The sequence below is a fragment of the Palaemon carinicauda genome, chromosome 15 (genome assembly GCF_036898095.1).
Source record: "Palaemon carinicauda isolate YSFRI2023 chromosome 15, ASM3689809v2, whole genome shotgun sequence".
Lineage (NCBI taxonomy): Eukaryota > Metazoa > Arthropoda > Malacostraca > Decapoda > Palaemonidae > Palaemon > Palaemon carinicauda.
The window spans coordinates 117,484,497-117,506,563 of NC_090739.1; the positions used below are offsets into that span (position 1 = coordinate 117,484,497).

Genomic DNA, 22,067 nt, shown 5'->3' on the forward strand with positions numbered 1-22,067 from the left:
TTTTTATAACTAAGATAAGTTAATTGTAGCGATTTCTAGCTGATTTGTAATGTTGCCAGCTTTCATTATTTTTATTTCTTTTCCATTTATCCTCCATTTTTTTTTTCTTCGTGTAATTCATTATCAAACCAATTCGATTTTCTTTAATTGTGATTTTTTTTCCGGGCACCTATTATTGTAATTAGTTGCAAGTATTTTTTTTTTTACTTTTATCAGTATTGCGGTTTACACAGGATTTTCTCTCTACAAGTGTGTTTCTCTTCACAGTTACAGACTGGTGTTATCCCTTTTATATCCTGTAGGCTTTGTTCAATAAACTCTTTTGGATCAAAGCTGGTCTTAATATTGTATTTGATTTCTTTCTGTATTGCATTATTTTTTCTAACATCTATTTCAAAAGACATTAACTTATGCATTGGGGATATAGAGCAGTCAGGTTCAATCTCCATATTTAGTATGATGATGTTTTTATTTACTATCACTAGATCTAGTATATGATTAGACTGAGCTGTTGGTTCAGACACTATGTTTTCAAGGTCATGGTTGTCAATCAATTCTCTAAATTCATTTACATATGGGTCTACTCTGTTATCAAGATGTAGGTTGAAATCACCACATATAACTATATTTCCATACTTTTTGAAGGAATCCAATGAGGGAGAGTAAAGACTCTTAAAAGAAGGCTAGAAGATTGGCTGACTCACCCAGGTCTTTTCGTAGGAGAGATCCTAACGATCCTGCTTCTCCGAGTCGCCACTTTCTCTGTTATCAAGATGTAGGTTGAATTCACCACATATAACTATATTTCCATACTTTTTGAAGGAATCCAATGAGGGAGAGTAAAGACTCTTAAAAGAAGGCTAGGAGATTGGCTGACTCACCCAGGTCTTTTCGTAGGAGAGATCCTAACGATCCTGCTTCTCCGAGTCGCCACTTACTCTGTTATCAAGATGTAGGTTGAATTCACCACATATAACTATATTTCCATACTTTTTGAAGGAATCCAATGAGGGAGAGTAAAGACTCTTAAAAGAAGGCTAGGAGATTGGCTGACTCACCCAGGTCTTTTCGTAGGAGAGATCCTAACGATCCTGCTTCTCCGAGTCGCCACTTACTAGGCAAAGGAGTTCCTCAGAAAAGAACCAAGTTTCACATGCGAGACCTTTTATACCCAATCGGCTGCTATGCAGTAACCTAGGCATTGTCCCCCACAGCGCATTGCCAAATGCAAGTATACTTTTCTGGATTGTTTAAATGTTCTCCGGTCCTGTTTACCCCCTTTAAATCCCGATACCTGAATATCTCCTGGGAGCAATTTAGTACCTCTCTATGGACCTTCTGTGAATTTTCTCGAGGTACTTGGCTCTTTCTGTTTTATCAGAATATATATATACTATATATATATATATATATATATATATATATATATATATATATATATATATATATATATATATATATATATATATATATATATATATATATATATATATATATATATATAGAGAGAGAGAGAGAGAGAGAGAGAGAGAGAGAGAGAGAGAGAGAGAGAGAGAGAGAGAGAGAGAGAGAGAGAGAGAGAGAACGCTATTTACTTATGAAAAGAATTGTGTGTATCATGTAGGTAGATGAAGAGAGAACGTGTCATAAATATACATTGGTTACAAGAATTAAATTATCGGTACCTATTAATTGTATCTTTTATGCACAGTAGTCACTCATTTCTTTTCATGAAAATTGTGGTTAACACTTTTTCATTCCCATATCTTCTTTACTGTGCAAACGTGATTGTAGTTTTGCAATTTACCAGTAATATTTCATTGATATCTTTGTTACGGTATCTGTTTATCATGAAAATGCAAGATACTTTTGCTTGAATACCATAACCAATAAAAATTATCCATTAATGTTTTATTGTCTTCATAAGGGTTTGTCAAAACAAATAGATTATAATTTTGGACATGTATTTATATTGATAATAATGTACAAGAATACCAGAACTAGGTCTATTTATTGATTCATTACTGCACTTGCTATATACACAACATTTTTTCCTAACATTTCTTTCATTTATATAATTAAATTAATATTTATATTAATAATGATGGAGAAGTCTTTGGTCACTGCTGTAAAAAATTTTCTTCACGGTTTCCTTTTAGTTGTAAGCTATTTTATTTAACTAATGCATAATAGAGTATAGTTACTCTTAAGATTCCCGATTAAATGTCGTAGGTTTTCTTTTTTAAGTAACACTCCGTGTCTACTGGAGAGATTTAAAAATAAATGGTTCGTAACACTAGGGTCCTTAATATAAGGTAACGCATTTCGTGATAAATTACTTTCTTTGGTTTTAACTATATTTTAAGCAAGCTTGATTTGCATGTATTTAATTTTTATCCGTTTATCTCCAATTATCTAGACATGGCCTTTGATGATTATTCTCTTAATTACACCGTATTTAATTATTACATATGGCAGATAGTTAAGTTTATTCTTGTGTACATTCCCTAGAGCCGCAAGATAATTACGTTTATTCTTGTGTACATTCCCTGAAGCCGCAAGATATTTAGGTTTATTCTTGTGTCCATTTACTGGAGCCGCAAGATATTTAGGTTTATTCTTGTGTACATTCCTTACAGCCGCAAGATAAATACGTTTATTCTTGTGTACATTCCCTAGAGCCGCAAGATATTTAGGTTTATTCTTGTGTACGTTCCATGAAGCCGCAAGATATTTATGTTTATTCTTGTGTACGTTCCATGAAGCCGCGAGATATTTAGGTTTATTCTTGTGTCATTCCCTGGAGCCGCAGGATATTTAAGTTTATTCTTGTATACATTCCTTGGAACCGCAATATATTTAGGTTTATTCTTGTGTACATTCCCTGGAGTCGCCAAAAGATATTTAGAATTATTCTTATGTACATTCCGCGGAGCCGCAAGATATATAAGTTTATTCTTCTGTACATTCCCTTAAGCCGCAAAATATTTAGGTTTATTCTTGTGCACATTCCCTGGAGCCGCAAGATATTTAGGTTTATTCTTGTGTATATTCCCTGGAACCGCAAGATATTTAACTTTATTCTTGTGTATATTTCCTAAAGCCACAAGATATTTAGGTTTATTTTTGTGTACATTCCCTGGAGCCGCAAGATATTTACGTTTATTCTTGTGTATATTTCCTAAAGCCACAAGATATTTAGGTTTGTTCTTGTGTACATTCCCTGGAGCCGCAAGATATTTACGTTTATTCTTGTGTATATTTCCTAAAGCCACAAGATATTTAGGTTTATTCTTGTGTACATTCCCTGGAGCCGCAAGATATTTAGGTTTATTCTTGTGTACATTCCCTGGAGCTGCAGGATATTTAGGTTTATTTTTGTTTACATTCCCTGGAACCGCATGATATTTAGGTTTATTCCTGTGTACATTCCCTAGAGCCACTATATATTTAGGTTTATTTTTGTTTACATACTCTGGAGCCGCAAGATATTTAATTTTTTTCTTGTGTACATTCCCCGGTGCCGCAAGATATTTAATTTTTTTCTTGTGTACATTCTCCGGTGCCGCAAGATATTTAGGTTTATTCTTGTGTACATTCCGTGGAGCCGCAAGACATTTAGAATTATTCTTATTGTACATTAGGTGGAGACGCAAGATAATTACGTTTACTCTTGTTTACATTCCCTGGAGCCGCAATATATTGAGGTTTATTTTGTGTACATTCTGTGGAGCAGCAAGATATTTACGTTTATTCTTGTTTACATCCCCTGGATCCGTAATATATTAAGGTTTATTCTTGTGTACATTCCCTAGGGCCACTATATATTTAGGTTTATTGATGTGTACCTTCCTTGGAGCCGCCAGATATTTATGTAACTTATGTACATTCCCTGGAGCTACAAGATATTTAGGTTTATTATTGTGTACATTCCCTGGAGCCGCAAGATATTCAGAATTATTCTTATGTACATTCCGTAGAGCCGCAAGATACTTACGTTTATTCTTGTTTACATTCCCTGGAGTTGCAAATTATTAAGGTTTATTCTTGTGTACGTTCCCTGGAGCCACTAGATATTTAGGTTTGTTCTTGTGTACATTCCCGGGAGCTGCAAGATATTTAGGCTTATTCTTGTGTACATTCCCTGGAGCCACGAGATATTTAAAATTATTCTAGTGTACATTCCCTTGAGCCGCAAGATATTTAGTTTTATTATTGTGTAAATTAACTGGAGCCGCAAGATATTTAGGTTTATTCTTGTGTACATTCCCAAGAGCAGCTAGATATTTAGGTTTATTTTTTTTACATTCCCTGGGGCCGCAATATATTAAGGTTTATTCTTGTGTACATTCCCTGTAGCCAATAGATATTTAGGTTTATTCTTGTGTACATTCCCTGGAGCTGCAATATATTTACGATTATTTTTGTATACGTTCCCTGGAGACGCAAGATATTTACGTTTATTCTTGTGTATATTGCCTGGAGCCACAAGAATTTGTTTATTATTTTTTACATTCCCTGTACTTACAAGATATTTAGGTTTATTCTTGTGTACGTTCCCCAGAGGCGCAAAATATTTAGAATTATTCTTATGTACATTCCATGGAGCCGAAGATATTTAGGTTTATTCTTGTGTACATTGACTGGAGCCGCAAAATATTAAGATTTATTCTTGTGTATATTGCCTGGAGCTGTAAGATATTTAGAATTATTCTTATGTACATTCCATGGAGCCGCAAGATATTTACGTTTATTCTTGTGTACATTCTCTAGAGCCACTAGATATTTAGGTTTATTTTTTTTTTACATTACCGGGAGCCGCAATATATTAAGGTTTATTCTTGTGTACATTTCTTAGCGCCACGAGATATTTAGGTTTATTCTTGTGTACGTTCCCTGGTGCCGCAAGATATTTAGGTGTATTCTTTCGTACATTCCCTGGAGCCGCAAGGTAATTACGTATATTCTTTTGTACATTGCTTGGAGCCGCAAGACATTTTGGTTTATTCTTGTGTACATTGCCTGGAGCCACTATATATTTTGATTTATTCTTGTGTACATTCCCTGGAGCCGCAAGATATTTATGTTTATTCATGTGTACTTTTCCTGGAGCTACAAGATAATTATATTTATTCATGTGTACATTCCCTGGAGCCACAAGATATTTTGGTTTATTTTTGTGTACATTTCCTGGAGCGGCAAGATATTTAGGTGTATTCTTTCATACATTCCCTGAAGCCGCAAGGTAATTACGTTTATCCTTTTGTACATTGTTTGGAGCCGCAAGATATTTGGGTTTATTCTTGTGTACATTCCCTGGAGCCGTTAGATATTTAGGTTTATTTTTGTGTACATTTCCTGGAGCGGCAAGATAATTAAGTTCATTCATATGTACATTCACTGGAGCTACAAGATAATTATATTTATTCATGTGTACATTCCCTAGAGCCGCAAGATATTTTGGTTTATTTTTGTGTATATTCCCTGGATCTATAAGATATTTAGCTTTATTCTTGTATACATTCCCTGGAGCCGCAAGATATTTAGGTTTATTCTAGTGTACATTTCCTGAAGCCGCAAGATATTTATAATTATTCTTATGTACATTCCCTAGAGCCACTAGATATTTAGGTTTATTCTTTTTTACATTCCCTGGAGCCACAAGATATTCAGGTTTATTCTTGTGTTCATTCCATGGAGCCGCAAGATATTTACGTTTATTCTTGTGTACATTGCCTGCAGTCGCTGGATATTGAGGTTTATTCTTGTGTATATTCCCTGGAGCCGCAAAATATTTACGTTTATTCTTGTGCACATTTTCTGTAACCGCAAGATATTTAGAATTATTCTTAAGTACATTCCATGGAGCCGCAAGATATTTAGGTTTATTCTTGTGTACATTCCCTGGGGCCGCAAGATATTCAGGTTTTTTCATATGTATATTCCCTGGAGCTGTAAGTTATTTAGAATTATTTTTATATACATTCCGTGAAGCCGCAAAATTTTTACGTTTATTCTTGTTTACATTCCCTGGAGTCGCAATATATCAAGGTTTATTCTTGTGTACCTTCCCTGGAGCCACTAGAAATTCAGGTTTATTTATGTTTATATTCCCTGGAGCTGCAATATTTTAAGGTTTATTCTTGTGTACATTCCCTAGTGCCACTAGATATTTAGGTTGATTCTTGTGTACATTCCCAGGAGCCACAAGATATTTATGTTTATTCTTGTGTACATTCCCTGGAGCCGCAAGATATTGAGGTTTATTCTTTTTCACATTCCCTAGAGCCGCAAGATATTTAGGTTTATTATTGTGTAAATTCCTTGGAGCTACAAGATATTTAGGTTTATTTCTGTGTACATTCCCTGGAGCCACAAGATAATTACGTTTATTTTTTTGTACATTCCCTGGAGTCGCAAGATATTTAGGTTTATTCTTGTGTACATTCCCTGGAGTCCCAAGATATTTAGGTTTATTCTTGTGTACATTCCCTGGAGCAGCAAGATATTTACATTCATTCATGTGTACATTTGCTGGAGCTGCAAGATAATTATGTTTATTAATGTGTACATTTCCTGGAGCCACAAGATATTTTGGTTTATTTTTGTGTATATTCCCTGGAGCCACAAGATATTTAGGTTTATTCTTGTGTACATTCCCTGGAGCCACTATATATTTTGGTTTATTCTTGTGTACATTCCCTGGAGTCGCAAGATATTTATGTTTATTCCTGTGTAAATTCCCTGAAGCCACAGGATATTTAGTTTTATTCCTGTGTACATTCCCTGGAGCCGCAAGATTATTACGTTTATTCTTGTGTACATTCCCTGGAGCCGCAAGATATTTAGATTTATTCTTGTGTACATTGCCTGGAGCCGCAAGATATTTGGGTTTATTCTTGTGTACATTCCCTGGAGCCGCCAAATATTTTGGCTTATTCTTGTGTACATTCCCTGGAGCTGCAAGATAATTATATTTATCCATGTGTACATTCCCTGGAGCCGGAAGATATTTTGGGATTATTTTTGTGTATATTCCCTGGAGCTATAAGATATTTAGGTTTATTCGTGTATACATTCCCTGGAGCCGCATGATATTTAGGCTTATTCTAGTGTACATTTCCTGAAGCCGCAAGATATTTATAATTATTCTTATATACATTCCCTAGAGCCACTAGATATTTAGGTTTATTCTTTTGTACAATCGCTGGAGCCACAAGATATTCAGGTTTATTCTTGTGTACATTCCCTTGAGCGGCAAGATATTTTGGTTTATTCTAATGTACATTCCATGCAGCTGCAAGATATTTACGTTTATTCTTGTTTACATTTCCTGGATCCGCAATATATGAAGGTTTATTCTTGTGTACATTCCCTAGAGCCAGTTTTTATTTTGTTTTATTCTTGTGTACATTCCCTGGACCCGCCAGATATGTAGATTTATTCTTGTGTATATTCCCTGGAGCTGCAAGATATTTAGGTTTATTTTTGTGTAGGCTACATTCCCTGGAGCCGCAAGATATTCAGAATTATTCTTATTTACATTCTGTGGAGCCACAGGATATTTACGTTTATTCGTATTTACATTCTCTGGAGTTGCTATATATTATGCTTTATTCTTGTGTACATTCCCTGGAGCCACTAGATTTTTAGATTTGTTCTTATATACATTCCCTGGAGCCGCAAGATATTTAGGTTTATTCTTGTGTACATTCCCTGAAGCCGCAAGATATTTAGGTTTATTCTTGTGTACATTCCCAAGAGCAAGAGCCACTGGATGTTTAGGTTTATTCTTGTTTACATTCCCTGGAGCCGCAAGATATTTAAGTTTATTTTTTTGTACATTCCCTGGAGCTACAAGATATTTAGGTTTATTCTTGTGTACATTCCCCAGAGCCACAAAATATTTAGAATTATTCTTATGTACATTCCATGGAGCCGCAAGATATTTACGTTTATTCTTGTGTACATTGCCTGCAGCCGCTAGATATTGAGGTTTATTCTTGTGTACATTCCCTGGAGCCGCAAAATATTTACGTTTATTCTTTTGTACATTCTCTGGAACCGCAAGATATTTAGAATTATTCTTAAGTACATTCCATGGAGCCGCAAGATATTTAGGTTTATTCATGTGTACATTCCCTGGGGCGCAAGATATTCAGGTTTTTTCATGTGTACATTCCCTGGAGCCGCAAGATATTTAGAATTATTCTCATGTAAATTCAAAGAGCTGCAAGATATTCACGTTTATTCTTGTATACATTCCCTGGAGCCGCAAGATATTTAGGTTTATTCTTGTGTACATTTCCTTGAGCCACAAGATATTTAGGTTTTATTCTTTTTTACATTCCTTGGAGGCGCAAGATATTTAGAATTATCATTATGTTCGTTCCCTGGAGCCGCAAGATATTTACGTTTATTCTTGTGTACATTTTCTAGAGCTGCTATTTATTTAGGTTTATTTTTGTTTTCATTCCCTGGAGCCGAAAGATATTTATGTTTATTCTCGTGTTCATACCCTGGAGCTGCAAGATATTTAGGTTTATTTTTGTTTACATTCCTTGGAGCCGCAAGATATTTAGGTTTATTCTTGTGTACATTCCCTATAGCCACTAGATATTTAGGTTTATTCTTGTGTACATTCCCAGGAGCCACAAGATATTTAGGTTTATTCATGTGTACAAGCCTTGGAGCCGCAAGATATTTAGGTTTATTCTTGTGTACATTCCCTGGAGCCGCAAGATATTTAGGTTTATTCTTGTTTACATTTCCTGGAGCTGCAAGATATTTAGGTTTATTCTTGTTTACATTTCCTGGAGCTACAAGATATCTAGGTTTATTCTCGTATACAATCCCTGGAGCCGCAAGATATTTAGGTTTATTCTTGTTTACATTCTTAGAGCTGCAAGATATTTAGAATTATTCTTATGTAAATTCAAAGAGCCGCAAGATATTTACTTTTATTCTTGTGTACATTCCCTTGAGCACTAGATATTTAGGTTTATTTTTGTTTACATTCCCTGGAGCCGCAAGATATCTAGGTTTATTCTTGTGTACATTCCCTTGAGCTACAAGATACTCAGGTTTTATTCATGTGTACATTCCCTGGATCAGCAAGATATTTAGAATTATTCCTATGTACATTCTATTGAGAAGCAAGATATTTACTTTCATTCTTGTGTACATTTCCTAGAGCAGCAGGATATTTAGGTTTATTTTTGTTTACATTCCCTGGAGCCGCAAGATATGTAGGTTTATTCTTGTGTACATTCCCTAGAGCCATTAGACATTTAGGTTTATTCTTGTGTCCATTCCCTGGAACCGCAAGATATTTAGGTTTATTCTAGTGTACATTCCCTGGAGCCACTAGATATTTAAGTTTATTCTTGTGTACATTCCTTGGAGCAGCAAGATATTTAGGTTTATTCTTTAACAGTTAGATCTTTTTGAAGATTTTTAAATAATCTTCAGAATTAGTTTAAAATCATTACTTTCTTCAAACATGTCATCGAAGGGATTAAGTTGAATGAATGAAAGAATGGTATATCAAGGTAAGCTCTTTTCAAATCTATCGAAAAGTGTATATCCCTATTTTGAACTGTCAGTTTACGGTTAATAAATAATAATTACACTGCTGCTCCATGTCCCACTCTTAGCTATATTATCTATAAATTAACTGTTCAGCATCTCGGTGAGTGTTTACTTGGACGGAATCGGAATAGAGCCCAAGCACTGAGTTGGCACTAATATCGACAAAGCCAGTGCATCAAATTGATTATGTAGAAGTAAGTATTTGGACAGAATAAATGTGGATGGTTCACCCTTAACTACATCCAATCCATTTTCCTTGATGGCCTGCTGAGTGGTGGCGCCCTTATCCGCCAGGGAAGATTTTCGATGCCTGCTTTAGGAAGGTTTTCCCAAAACTCATTTCCCATACTTCAACCTTAACACAACCATTTTTCAACGGGATGCAGTAGGTAATTTGTCGATTTGGAACGAGTTTCAAGAGGCACTGTCCATCATTATGATCGAAGATATCTTTATATTCGGAATTAAAGGGAAATGAACCCCTCCTTATATGCAATGATTCATTTGTTGTGGTAATCATCCTTTTAGCCTGGAAAATAAGTTCACTATTTGGAGCAAACATGCTTTTAGTACGAGCATGATGACAATCAACTGATTTGTTTCCGGTGGAGGCAAGGATGTTTAATACCTGGAGATGCCACTGATCACTTTCCCCATACAAATCCGTGAAGCAACTTTGGCAACTGACACACCTGCTGTGTAGGACAGAAAGTACCCAAATCCTTTGCCTGTCTTGTGACCGTCATAGCTTTACCTTTGAAAATTCTGACTTTATAATCTTTTCATCCTGAGGAGATTAAAATCCTATATTAACAAAGAGATGTATTTACATAATATTTTATCAATGCAGAATACAGAAAATAAAAACAAGTACAAATTCATTCAAGGAACAAAGACATAGAATCACTCAACTATGGTAGGGGAGGACATAATCTTTTCCTATTAAAGTGCTACAAGCAACAATTATCAGATTAATATAAGATGTGTAGATGCACTCATAAAAGGGAATTTAACTAGTGACCACTGAAATGAATCTGTTAATTCCTGAGGCATTAAAGCAGAAGAGAACAGAAGCTCATCCTACGAAACAGCCAAGAAGGTTTGCAAAACAGTTACAAGCAACAATTATCAGATTAATATAAGACATGCAGAAGCACTGATGAAAGGAAAATTATCTACTGATCTTTGAAACGAATTGGTCAAGCCCCAAGGCAATACAACTGAGTAGAACAGAAGTTTTTCCTTGAAAGAGCTACAAACTAAGCAGGTTTAATACAAACCCTTCTTGCTACTGCAACTTTTTACAAAATATAATAAGTGTGTTTAAAAGCTGAAAGCACAAATCTATATTCTACTACATTTCTTGTGGCAGCTTTCAAGAAAAACCTGAAGACTTATCTCTTTGGAAAGTGTTATAATAGTGATCTGGAAACTATTAAGCCCAAATACAAATGCTAGTGAATAACTGAAAAGATACAGAGCAAAATATAAACTGGAAAGAAATTATTTTCATACATCAAAGGCCCGCTTGAACAGACTCTTAGTGTCTGATGGAGGGCGAGAAATAAACCCCTAAAAGTAAGTAATCCTAATATCACCACTTATTGCACGATACAGGGGCATTGTGTCAAAAGTGAATGAGGGATATAAACGTATCACGTAAATTACTAAATGAAATCGTTTAATTCTTTTTTTCTATTACAATTTATATAGTTCTATTCACTGTCACATGAATAATCATAAACCCTTTATAATAAGGAACCTTACATAATTTTTATATTCATCAGAAAATGAATATAAAAATTATGAAAAGTTAATTATTATTTTAAAGGGTTTGTATAATTATTCATTTGACAGTTTTTTGTCTTCGTGGTTTAAAAAATGTGCAAAAGTTATAGCCTATACCGATGAAATGTAACCAATGGATTTAAGGTTTTGCTGAGTCTTTGAGTACATCCATATGTAGAACACGAACTAGGCATCCTTTAAGCAAAATAAGAGCTTGTGTCCTTCCTAAACGATTACTCTAGTTGAACAGAGATACCAGTGAGATCTCCACTAAATTAAAACAGGTAGGTCACGCTACAGGCGACAGCGCATTTTGCTCTACACGCGGGCCTGCTTAACAAATCTGGGAAAAGGCCACCTCTAGGTATTAAACCTCCTTGGGTGGAGGCAATGGCTGTTCGACAGCTCTATGCCCTGAGGTCAGCTTAGGTTAGATAGGAACTAACAGTGCTGTAAAATTTATCTACCCCTTTAAAAAGAAACATCTTTTTTTTTTTTTTTTTTTTTTTTTTTTTTGAAAGCTTGAAAATTCGAAGGGCATTTATTAATTGGCAAAAAAAAAATAAAGAAAAAAAATTTAAAAAAATAAACCAACAGTAGTCAATTATAGTGTAACTTATGATGCCGCCTCCATATACAGTACAACAGGACTGGGAATATTTAATTTGGCAACGACATTCACTGCCCATGCATTATCCTTTTTACCATGGAGTTGATGAAGTATAGTTCCCAAAATACAGAAATTAAAGATGAAGTTATTATTCCATGACCCCTATCAGCACCTGCCAGGTAATGCATTTGAACAGGAAGACTAGAAGCATCACGATTCCTCTCCAGAAAGGATCAGCTTCTCCAGGGGTGAGGACTACCCCAAATCTTTAGTACTGTTCTAGCAAGGAGCTGTTCCATATTGCACTTATTCTGAGGCGGCGAAGTGGAGGTCTTCCCTTTTACTGGCACTATCCCTGATCAGGAGAATTTACAACCTTGGCAAAGCCCCTACAACATCAGTAAACAGTAAAAGGCATAAAATAGGCAATAAACAGACCATGATTTGATCCGCAGGGTTCAAAAGAACGGCTAGAACTCCCTGTCCAAGCTTGCTAAGGAGACATTCAACAAGATTGATATGCAGAGAAAGATTCTCTTATAGCAGGTCAATCTACTACAATCCTGTCACCATAATACAACTTACGACTCTCATCCCTCTCCTCTGCCTGTGGACCCTTGAAGTATGTCTTGGTTGAGGATTGGGTGCTCAGGAGGGACCTGGAGGGGGAGAAGAAAGTTCAATAAATACAGTTCTGGTTGGAGGAGGGTGTAGTTGAGGAAGGGTGTAGATAGTAGGGGGAGAGATGTGATTGGTAGGAGGAGGGTTTGTTCGACGTGACTGCCGTGGGTTGGAATTGTAATGTCTATCACTTCCCTGAAGATCAGTGATCCACTGGAGTCTGGCTGGATATCTCTTCTTCCCTGCATGGAGGGAGCCTGGGCAGTTAAGGCATCTGGCCTAGGTCGGTTCTCTGGCATCGAATTTAGAGTGGCAGGCACTGGTGGGATGTCGTATGCTGCTGCACACTGCACAAACCTCCTGGATTGTACAACGGCTCTTGTGGTGGCCAAACTTCTGGCACCTGAAGTATCAAAGAGATTCAGGGAAGTACTCCTCCGGGGCAAAGGTTCCCCAGTTGCCAAAGCAGATCCTTTGAGGTTGTTGCCCTTGAAGACAGACACTAGCTTGTGAGATGACTCTCTTGTTTTCCCTGCACATCTCTTGGCCGAGAAAGTGGGTGGGTGGTTCAGAACAGGTTCGAGAGATAGGTTCAGGTCGTAGCAGATGAAGATAGTCGTGGTTTTCTCAGAAGTTTAAAGGCCGCTCATGAATGGCAGAGGCAAGGGACAGTGATATTGCCCTTTCAAGCAGGACAACGCCCTAGAGACTGACCATATATACATATGATCAGCGACCAAGCCCTCTCTCCATCCAAGCTAGGACCAAGGAGGCCAAGGCAATGGCTGTTGATGACTCAGCAGATAGACCTACAGTATAGGCTCCTCCAAACCCTCCATCCTAAGGTCACAAGGACGGTGAAGTTGCAGCAACCAAATGAACTTACTGGTTTGAGCGGGACTCGAACCCCAGTCTGGCAATCACCAAGCAAGGACGCTAACACCAGGCCATCACAACCCTAAAGGAACTGGACACTGTCTTGCTGCCCAAGAAAGTCGAAAGATTCCTTGTCCAAGGGAGCAATGATGAGGTCTCCTCAGAGATTTGATTGGATGCTCATCTTCAGGTAAGGGTTCTACTTCGCCATAACAGCGTAGGAGATCGTGTTTTCCCTTTGAATCAGTTTAAAGGACTGCTGATGAGCTCAAGTGAGGGTAGCAGATCGCTGGTCGGTCTCTGGAAAAGGTGGGGTGTCTTCATTTTCTTCCTGACTTCGGTCCATTCCTTGCTAGAGTCCATTTCCCTGTTGTTTTCTTCTTCAGTAATGTTCTTGTTGTTGTCGTTGTCGTTTTTCGTGGGCTTAGGTGTATCCTGGGTCGATTTCATAGGTAATGGGTAGTTAAACAGTCGAGTGTCTGTAGGTGGGGAAACATTTAATTAGGCTACACATATGAAAAATTTGCCTCAGAGCATTTCATGTAAGGGAAATTTTATTATTCTTTCTGTTCTATTCATGTTTAAATATCCCTTATGTTTTCAAAAGGATTCATAAGCAAAAGACTTATTTTGAGATGTTCAGTCATCACGCTAATTAGTCAGCAAACCATTGATAGTTGGTATTTAAAGATAACTGTCCATTATTAACGCTTAAATTCAAATAAAAAACGGTTTCCAAAACTATGTGGTTCAAAGAAGCTGGTCTCAGTATATCAACTCCTAAATGGTATAAAATTACAATTGGCTGTTTTTACCTTTTGAATACTATACTTGCTACTTTATAAAAAGATGAAGTTTACAATCGTTTCCAGCTTCATGCGTGGCACCTTGAGAAAAAACAAAAGTAATATCATAATGCAGGGATAGTTAGCGAGATTGAATACCCTTCGCTTTATTTCAATGTCTCCCTTTTCATTCATAAAATTAATGGATATTGTGACATATTTTTGCATTACTGTCGTGCTGAAACTTTGTACTGCAATGTTTGCTCTGTTAATCGGTCTATGACCTTCGAGGGACACTGCCGTCAATGCACCTCATGCAGTGCTCTAAAGGTATGAGTTAAGGAATTTAACTGTCTCCTTGTGGCCCCTACCTTCGTTCCAATGGCCTTTCTTGCAACCCTCTGTTCAACATCTATCAACTTTTACTAATTTATTTATCTGAGAGGATTTCCGCTAGTTTCATTTTGGGACTGAATGGCCTCCTTGTCCTAGCAACGTACCATATGACCTCTATCAGTATATCATACTGTTACAGTACTCACTTTATGTAACTGATGGAGGTGATTAATGGAAAAAAATATTGATCAAGTAGACATTAAAAGAATGACTGTAAACTCCTTGTCGACCAACTCACATTTTGGGCTGTGTCATGAAACGATTAGTTAACAACTCATCAATAGCAATGACTAGCCAAGGTCTGAGAGTACCAGTTTAATTAAAATCTATTTGCTACTATCCTTCAGAAATTAAAACTTGGTGATTTTGGATCCGAGTACTAAAACATTGAGTTCATTGAAACTTTTTCAGATAGCTAAAATATTTGAGAAGATTTTAATGTTCTCCATCTACTGTAATATACCAGAAAAATGTAATTATACTTATAATCTTTTCACCTATATAATTGTTAGAATTTAAGCTTATTCACTTCTTATTAATTCAAATGCAATATTACCAATGCAAGGACGATACTGATAACCTTATGAAGAATAGTATTCATAAAACCATTGTTCAAAGAATAGCGTTGATATGAAATTACCAATCAAATATTACGCTTGGCTGCTACTATAATTTTGGATGATTTTCTAAGCTGAACTGTCTTATTCATGTTTTCTTTCACGAACTCTGGCTACTAGTACTGTTCTTCATTAAGATGTTTTTGTTAAGTACATAACAGCGTGGTCAAGGTTAAGGTTTAAAAATGTCAGTTATCTTGATTTCTAAAGATGAAGTTGAACATGCCAGTTACTCTAATGGATATTCCTAAAATGTGGCTATGCGTCAAATTAATTATCAAGTCATGATATGACGGGAAGTTGAAGAACATTTGGAGTAAAGATATTTTACTTTTCTTTCAGGCGCGTTTATTTGCCTGCACATTTGAAAACCTTGTAGTGGGCAACCCAATTCCACTAATATGGGAAGGAGATGGAAGCTAAGGAAATGCTGGTGGCACAAGATTAAATTATTCATATGTAAATCAAAGCGGATAACAAGGATGGAGGCTGTAATATTTAACTGACATCAGTTTAAAGATAAGTTAAAATTTTCATAATTTTTCTTTTTTTAGAGGTTCACACCTCAGGTTACAGAGTAGGCTATCTGGTGTGGAATATAATGCTAAGCATATACTATTTGAAAAAGTGCAGTAACGCAGATAATTTTTTAAAAGTGAAATTGTTCTCAAATTATTTCTTAGAGAGATGGTCATAGATTTTGTTATTACTATATTAGGTTTATGACTGTATACTATCGGGTCATTTTAAATATACAAATATTTATCAAAAGGTATATTCTCAAAAATTCTTAACAGTGAAGCATTAGCTAATGTAAGATTCGATAGTGTACTTCCATGGGTCATAGATTATAAACATGAGGCCTTGGGGTCATAGAATGCCATATTTCTTAAACCTGTAGTATCCTACTTGTCGTATAATTAATTATTGAAATATTTCATTGAAATTCATAGTATTTATTTTATCAGAAAATAGTAAGACAGATTATTTCTTAAGTTTAGTACTACTCCTCATACACCCTAAAGTTATTCATAAACCTATTTCACCCTAGATCCCTTGTTTGATGTTTGAGGAAAGTTCAGCTGCTTGATTACTATAACAGGGTATATTTGATTGACATTTCAATATTACTTTCATTGTTAAAGTATACCATCTCTGTCAGTAGACCTAGACTTCCAGGTTCAATGGAACTAATGAATTAATGATTGAAACAAAACCCTCAAGATTAAAATTTTCTTCTAAAATACCTAGAACATCATCAACATATTGATACCACACATCTTGAGGGTTTTGTTTCAATCATTAATTCATTAGTACCATCAATAAAATTCACTATAGAAAATGAAGAAGAAAACCGTATCCCATTTTTAGACGTTTTAATAGTTAGAGAAACAGATAAATTTAAGTTTTCCATATCTAGAAAGCCTACAAATAATTTTTCATATATACATTTTTACTCCAGTTACTCTAAAAATATAAAGCATTCAGTTTTTTCCTCCATGTACCTTAGGGCATTGAGAATGTGTAGCCCAGATTACATTGAGGAGGAGTTCACTAAAATAGAAAAAAAAGCAACAAATCTTTGTTATCCCAAATATTTCTTAGAAAAATGTATGAGTAAGGCTAACAAAACATTTTATAGTGTCCAATTAGAGAGAAAGGAAACAATTAATAATATGCTTTGTTTGCCATTTCATGTTTGTTTTTTAGATGTTATACCCCTTTTGAAAAAACTAGACATTGCTGTAGTGTTTAAATATAATTGTACATTAAAAAACATGTTAATTAAGAATAGTTCTGGAAATGATAATAATGTAATATATAGCATTCCTTGTTCAGAGTGTAACCTATTTTATGTTGGCCAAACATCAAAAAGTATACCAGTCAGATTAAAACAGCATCAGGTGGCCGTCTCCAGGGGTTCTCGTAATAATGTCTTGGCCTCCCACTGGTTAGGGTCAAGTCACAGAATTGGTTGGTCAAAAACGGAAAAAGTAATCCATGTAAATGACTATTTCCAAAGGAATATTGTCTAATCATTTTTAATCTCCTGTACTCAAGGTAGAAATTTGAATCTAAGCCCAGGTCTGTTTTCTGTTAATCCAGTATTATCCTTTTATCTAAAATCTGACTTCTCCGGAGTTATTAAGAAACTGACAGCTGTTGGATCCCCTTCTGTATAAATACGATGTCTTTGTACATGTATTCTCATTGCTGATTTTGATAATGTCCTGATTGGATGAAAGTACTAACTCCAATCAAGTCTTTTTCATTTTTCCTTTCGTGGCTATAATACATATATATATATATATATATATATATATATATATATATATATATATATATATATATATATATATATATATATATATATATATATATATATATATTATACTGCATATATATATATATATATATATTATACTGCATATATATATATATATATATATATATATATATATATATATATATATATATATATATATATATATATATATATATATATATATATATATAGATGGATAGATAGATTAAGGTATGCGGTTCATTGAAAAAAAAAATCTTACAAAAAGGTTATATGATGAAGGCACTTTATTTCAGGGTTTAATAGTTCACCTATCAGTTGCATATACGGGTTGTACACTAGTTTTCTTTTAAAATTTTGATAGAAGAAATAAACAACCGCTCTACAGAAGGCTTAAATTCGTTCACGGTACTGTATCTTTTCTTACAATATGAAACTGACAAAAATGCGACCTACCTTGAAGCAAATCTTGCAACTGCTTAGGAATTTTGAAGTGAAAGTTTTTTGTACATAGAGGTTACATAAACAAATCCGTTGAATATTGAAATTTAACATTTGTAGATGTTAGATTTATTGTAATTTGAACATTTTTTAATATGTAACTTCCCCGGTAGTTACATATATGTAGCTTAATACCGCCGATTCGTCGCGCGCATGGCAGAAATTCAAAATTCGCGGCAATCGCCGACAGGTGGCCAGGTGATCATACCTGTGCGCCCTCTAACCAGGTACCTGGAACCATTCCCATTTGTCCTCAGAAATTCCCTGCCGTCGTTCTAGCAACACGTCGGAAATTCGCTCTACTTTGTTTGGGTTTGCTTTAACTACAAATTGATGAAGTACCCATTGCTTTTTTTTTTTGGTTTATGGCTTTCGCTGATATTGGATTTTTCTTTCTTTTTCACACGAATAAGATTTTGTTGGTCCCACTTGGGCAGTTTATTTTAACTTGATTTTCAAGATGGCTGCCTCTGTTGTTAGATTTTGTGTGAAGGGCTGGAAGACTGGCTTCCAAAAGCTGCTCTTGATCCCCACACAGTATGGAGAAATACAGAGGGCGTGTGTACTTTTCTTTTAGAATATGATCGCTATGTTCGTTAGCTTTAAAGGGATAGGATCAGGAACTTTTCCCCCTACTGTAAAAACTAACGAACCAACTTTTTAAGACATGTTGGTGGAAGGAAATCATTCCGCCAGCACTATGACATCACAAATCATGTGACGTTAATTCTACGAAGAATGACTTGAAGGAAATCATTCCGCCAGCACTATGACGTCTCAAATCATGTGACGTAAACTCTACGTAGAATGACTTGCAAATAAGTAAATTCTTTTCTTTTTCTTGCAAGGAATGTAAAGAATATACTAACTTACAAAGCATAAGTATTTAATTTTTATAATGTAAGGGAAATATATTATTTTTAATTAAATATTTGTCCTATTAGTATACTTTCTTTAGTTAATCATCGATCTATTATAGAGAATACACTAGCATACAGTCAATTGACGCTACGTAGTACACATGTCGATTGTTACAGTTCCACAATACTTTGTATCGTTATTTAATATTTTGAGATTGGGAATACTAATATTAATCGTATAGCCTATTGAATTCTCATTCTAACCCTTAGCGAAAGAGTAGAATCTCTCAGCGGGCAGGTCTAAATTATGGTCTGATGTGAAAGAGTTAAAAGTGCTAGTTACAGTGCCTAAATCAGGGCAGTGGAGGGTGCAGCTGCTCGGACTTGTCGTTCGCCTAGCCCTGGACCTCTTCCATGCTCCCCAACCCCTGGGAGAAGGAATGCCGACAGGCGAAGGGAGGCGAGAGGCGTTAGCCCCCGAGCAGTCGTCCCCTCGAGAGTACCTGTTGACGCTTCCCAGGACGCTCGCCCTCGCCATGGGTAAGGCGAGGTAAAAGTGTTATCTTCGCCGTCGGATGACTCAGCTCACAGATGAGGCTGACGTCTTACGTTTTTCCCTTCCTGCCAGACAAGAAGAGAGTTGCTTGTCATGACGCTCTAGCGTCAAGATTCTAAACACCTTGACACCTAGCGTCAGCCTCGAATGTCTTGAAACCGAGCGTCGAGATCGTGAACGGCATAGTTCAGAGCATCAAGATCGCAAACATCATAGTTCCGAGTGTCAAGATCGCGAACGTTATTGTTCCGAGCGTCTAGCGTTGGAACAATGTGACGCCAGGCGTCTTGAAATTGGACTCCTCGTCGCCAGAAGTCAGGATAAGATCGGAGTTAGGACAGCAAGACGTGGACTTGCTGCAAGTTGCAGCGCTCATAGACGCTCCCTCGCAGCAAGCTGGACGCGTGACGGGAGATGACAAGAATCGTGACGTTCCCTTGCAACATGCTGGACGCATGCATGACGCACGCAAGCATGACGCTCCCTCGCAGCATGCTGGACACATGCATGACGCACGCAAGCATGACGCTCCTTGCAGCATGCATGACGCACGCTAGCAGATCGAGGATTGTGATTCCCCCACTCGTTCAACATCGGAAATCGCCAATCCTTTGGAAGAGATCTGAGAGGAGGAGACGCAAGAAACTCTTCATGAGGCGGATATATAAAGATTACTTGCGGTATTGGCAGACTTATTTCCGAATGATTTTCAGCTGGCTGTTCCTCGGAGCCCGCCCTCGTAGTTTATGAAGGGTAGACCCCAGAAGTCTTTCTCCTTCAAGAAGACAGTTTTAGCCAGATCAGTGAAGAGGGCTTTTTCGACGTTGACCGACTGGATTTTGAAGAAAAAGAGGAACAGGGAAAGATAACCTTTTCCTTCCCCCAACGAGATTGGCTTCTAGATCTAGTGTGTAGTATGAGACTGGGGAGGCTCTCGGCTTAGGAGTTCCTGCCTCTTTCCAAGGGCACTTCTCCAGACTCATAGACGCCTCTCGTAGAACAGCCATGACTAAGGATAAAGTTATATGGTCCACATCAGAAAATGACCACTTGCTGAAAGGCGTCTTCAGGACAATTGAAGTCTTCAGCTTGATGGACTGGACTCTCGGAGTCCTCACAGTGAACTCAACCTCCGGACACAAGTATCCCACTACTGGCAGCAGCTCTTCAAGAGCAGGGAAACCAGATGCTGTCAAAAGCAGCAATAGAAGTGGTAGAGGACCCCTCGTCAGAAGGATTTTACAACAGACTATTTCTGATACCCAAGAACTCTGGGGATTAGAGACCCGTTCTGGACGTAAGTCCACTGAACAAGTACGTGAGCAAAGTCAATTTTGCTATGGAGATATCTGCGTCAGTCCTAGCAGGCACCAGACAAGGTGACTGGATAGTGTCGATAGACCTGCAGGATGCGTATTTTCACGTCCTAATTCACCCGAACTAGAGGAAATATCTGAAATTTGTACATCACGCTACAACTTTTCAGTTCGAGCACTTTTGTTTTGGACTAAGTACGGCCCCTTACGTTTCCACAAAAGTGGTTTCGAACGTGGCTCTCTGGTTACATCTGGAAGGGGTATGAATATCGATGTACCTGGACGACTGGCTAATCAGAGCCAGATTGTAAGAAAGAAAAGTGTCTGGAGGATCTACAAGTGACTACATCTATGTCCACTTCATTCCATCTGTCTAGTTATTGGACAAGAGACCAAGACCTAGAGACGTGGATTCCGATCCCTCTGGGAATCAGGAATCAGTTGAGTTGGTGGGACGACCCCATCAAGCTACTAGAAGGCTTCGAACTTCATCAGAAGAACCCCGACCTAGTGTTGTATTCAGACGCATCAGACGTGGGGTGGGGTGCAACACTGGAGAAGGGCGAGATCTCGGGTCTATGGGAAGGCCATTAGAAGAAATGGCACATAAATGTGAAGGAACTGGTGGCCATTCATCTAGCGCTAATACACTTCCAGGAAGAGGTCCAAAACAAGTTAGTACAGGTCAACGCAGACGAACACCTCAGCGTTGGCCTACATCAGGAAACGGGGGCACTCGTTCGGATCCCCTTTACGAGGCAGCAAAGATCTCCTGCTGTGGGCAAAAGCGAACAATATAACTCTGATACCCGCTTCATAGAGGGAGAGAAGAATGTCAGAGCGGATCTTCTCACCAGAGGAAGACAGGTTCTCACTACAGAATGGACCCTACATTACGAGGTGTGCAGCACGCTTTGGAATCTGTGGGGAGAACCTTCAATAGACCTCTTTGTGACGCAGAGAACAAGAGGTTACCTGTTTACTGCTCTCCAGTCCCAGACCAGGAAGCAATGGCAGTAGACACCTTCCTCATGGAGTGGGAAGGACTAGACACGTACGCCTTTCCCCCATTCAGGATCCTAGACAGAGTCATGAAGGAGTTCAGGGAGTCGAACAATGTCCGCATGACCATGATAGCTCCGTTTTTGGCCCATGAGACCCTGGATCACAGAAGTGATGGAGTGGCTAGTAGACACCCCCAGATCGTTACCTTGTCGGAACGATCTACTCAGACAGTTACATATA

At 37.2% G+C, this 22,067-nt stretch overlaps 1 long non-coding RNA gene across 1 annotated transcript in view; it reads left to right on the forward strand.

Annotated features, from left to right (window-relative positions):
• LOC137654360 (uncharacterized) overlaps window positions 1-15,849 on the forward strand; it is a 27,496-nt gene extending 11,647 nt beyond the window's left edge. Inside the window, exon 3 of the long non-coding RNA XR_011046610.1 lies at window positions 15,627-15,849. This is a non-coding gene — a long non-coding RNA (uncharacterized lncRNA). The remainder of the gene's footprint in view (window positions 1-15,626) is intronic.
• The last annotated feature ends 6,218 nt before the right edge of the window (window positions 15,850-22,067 follow it).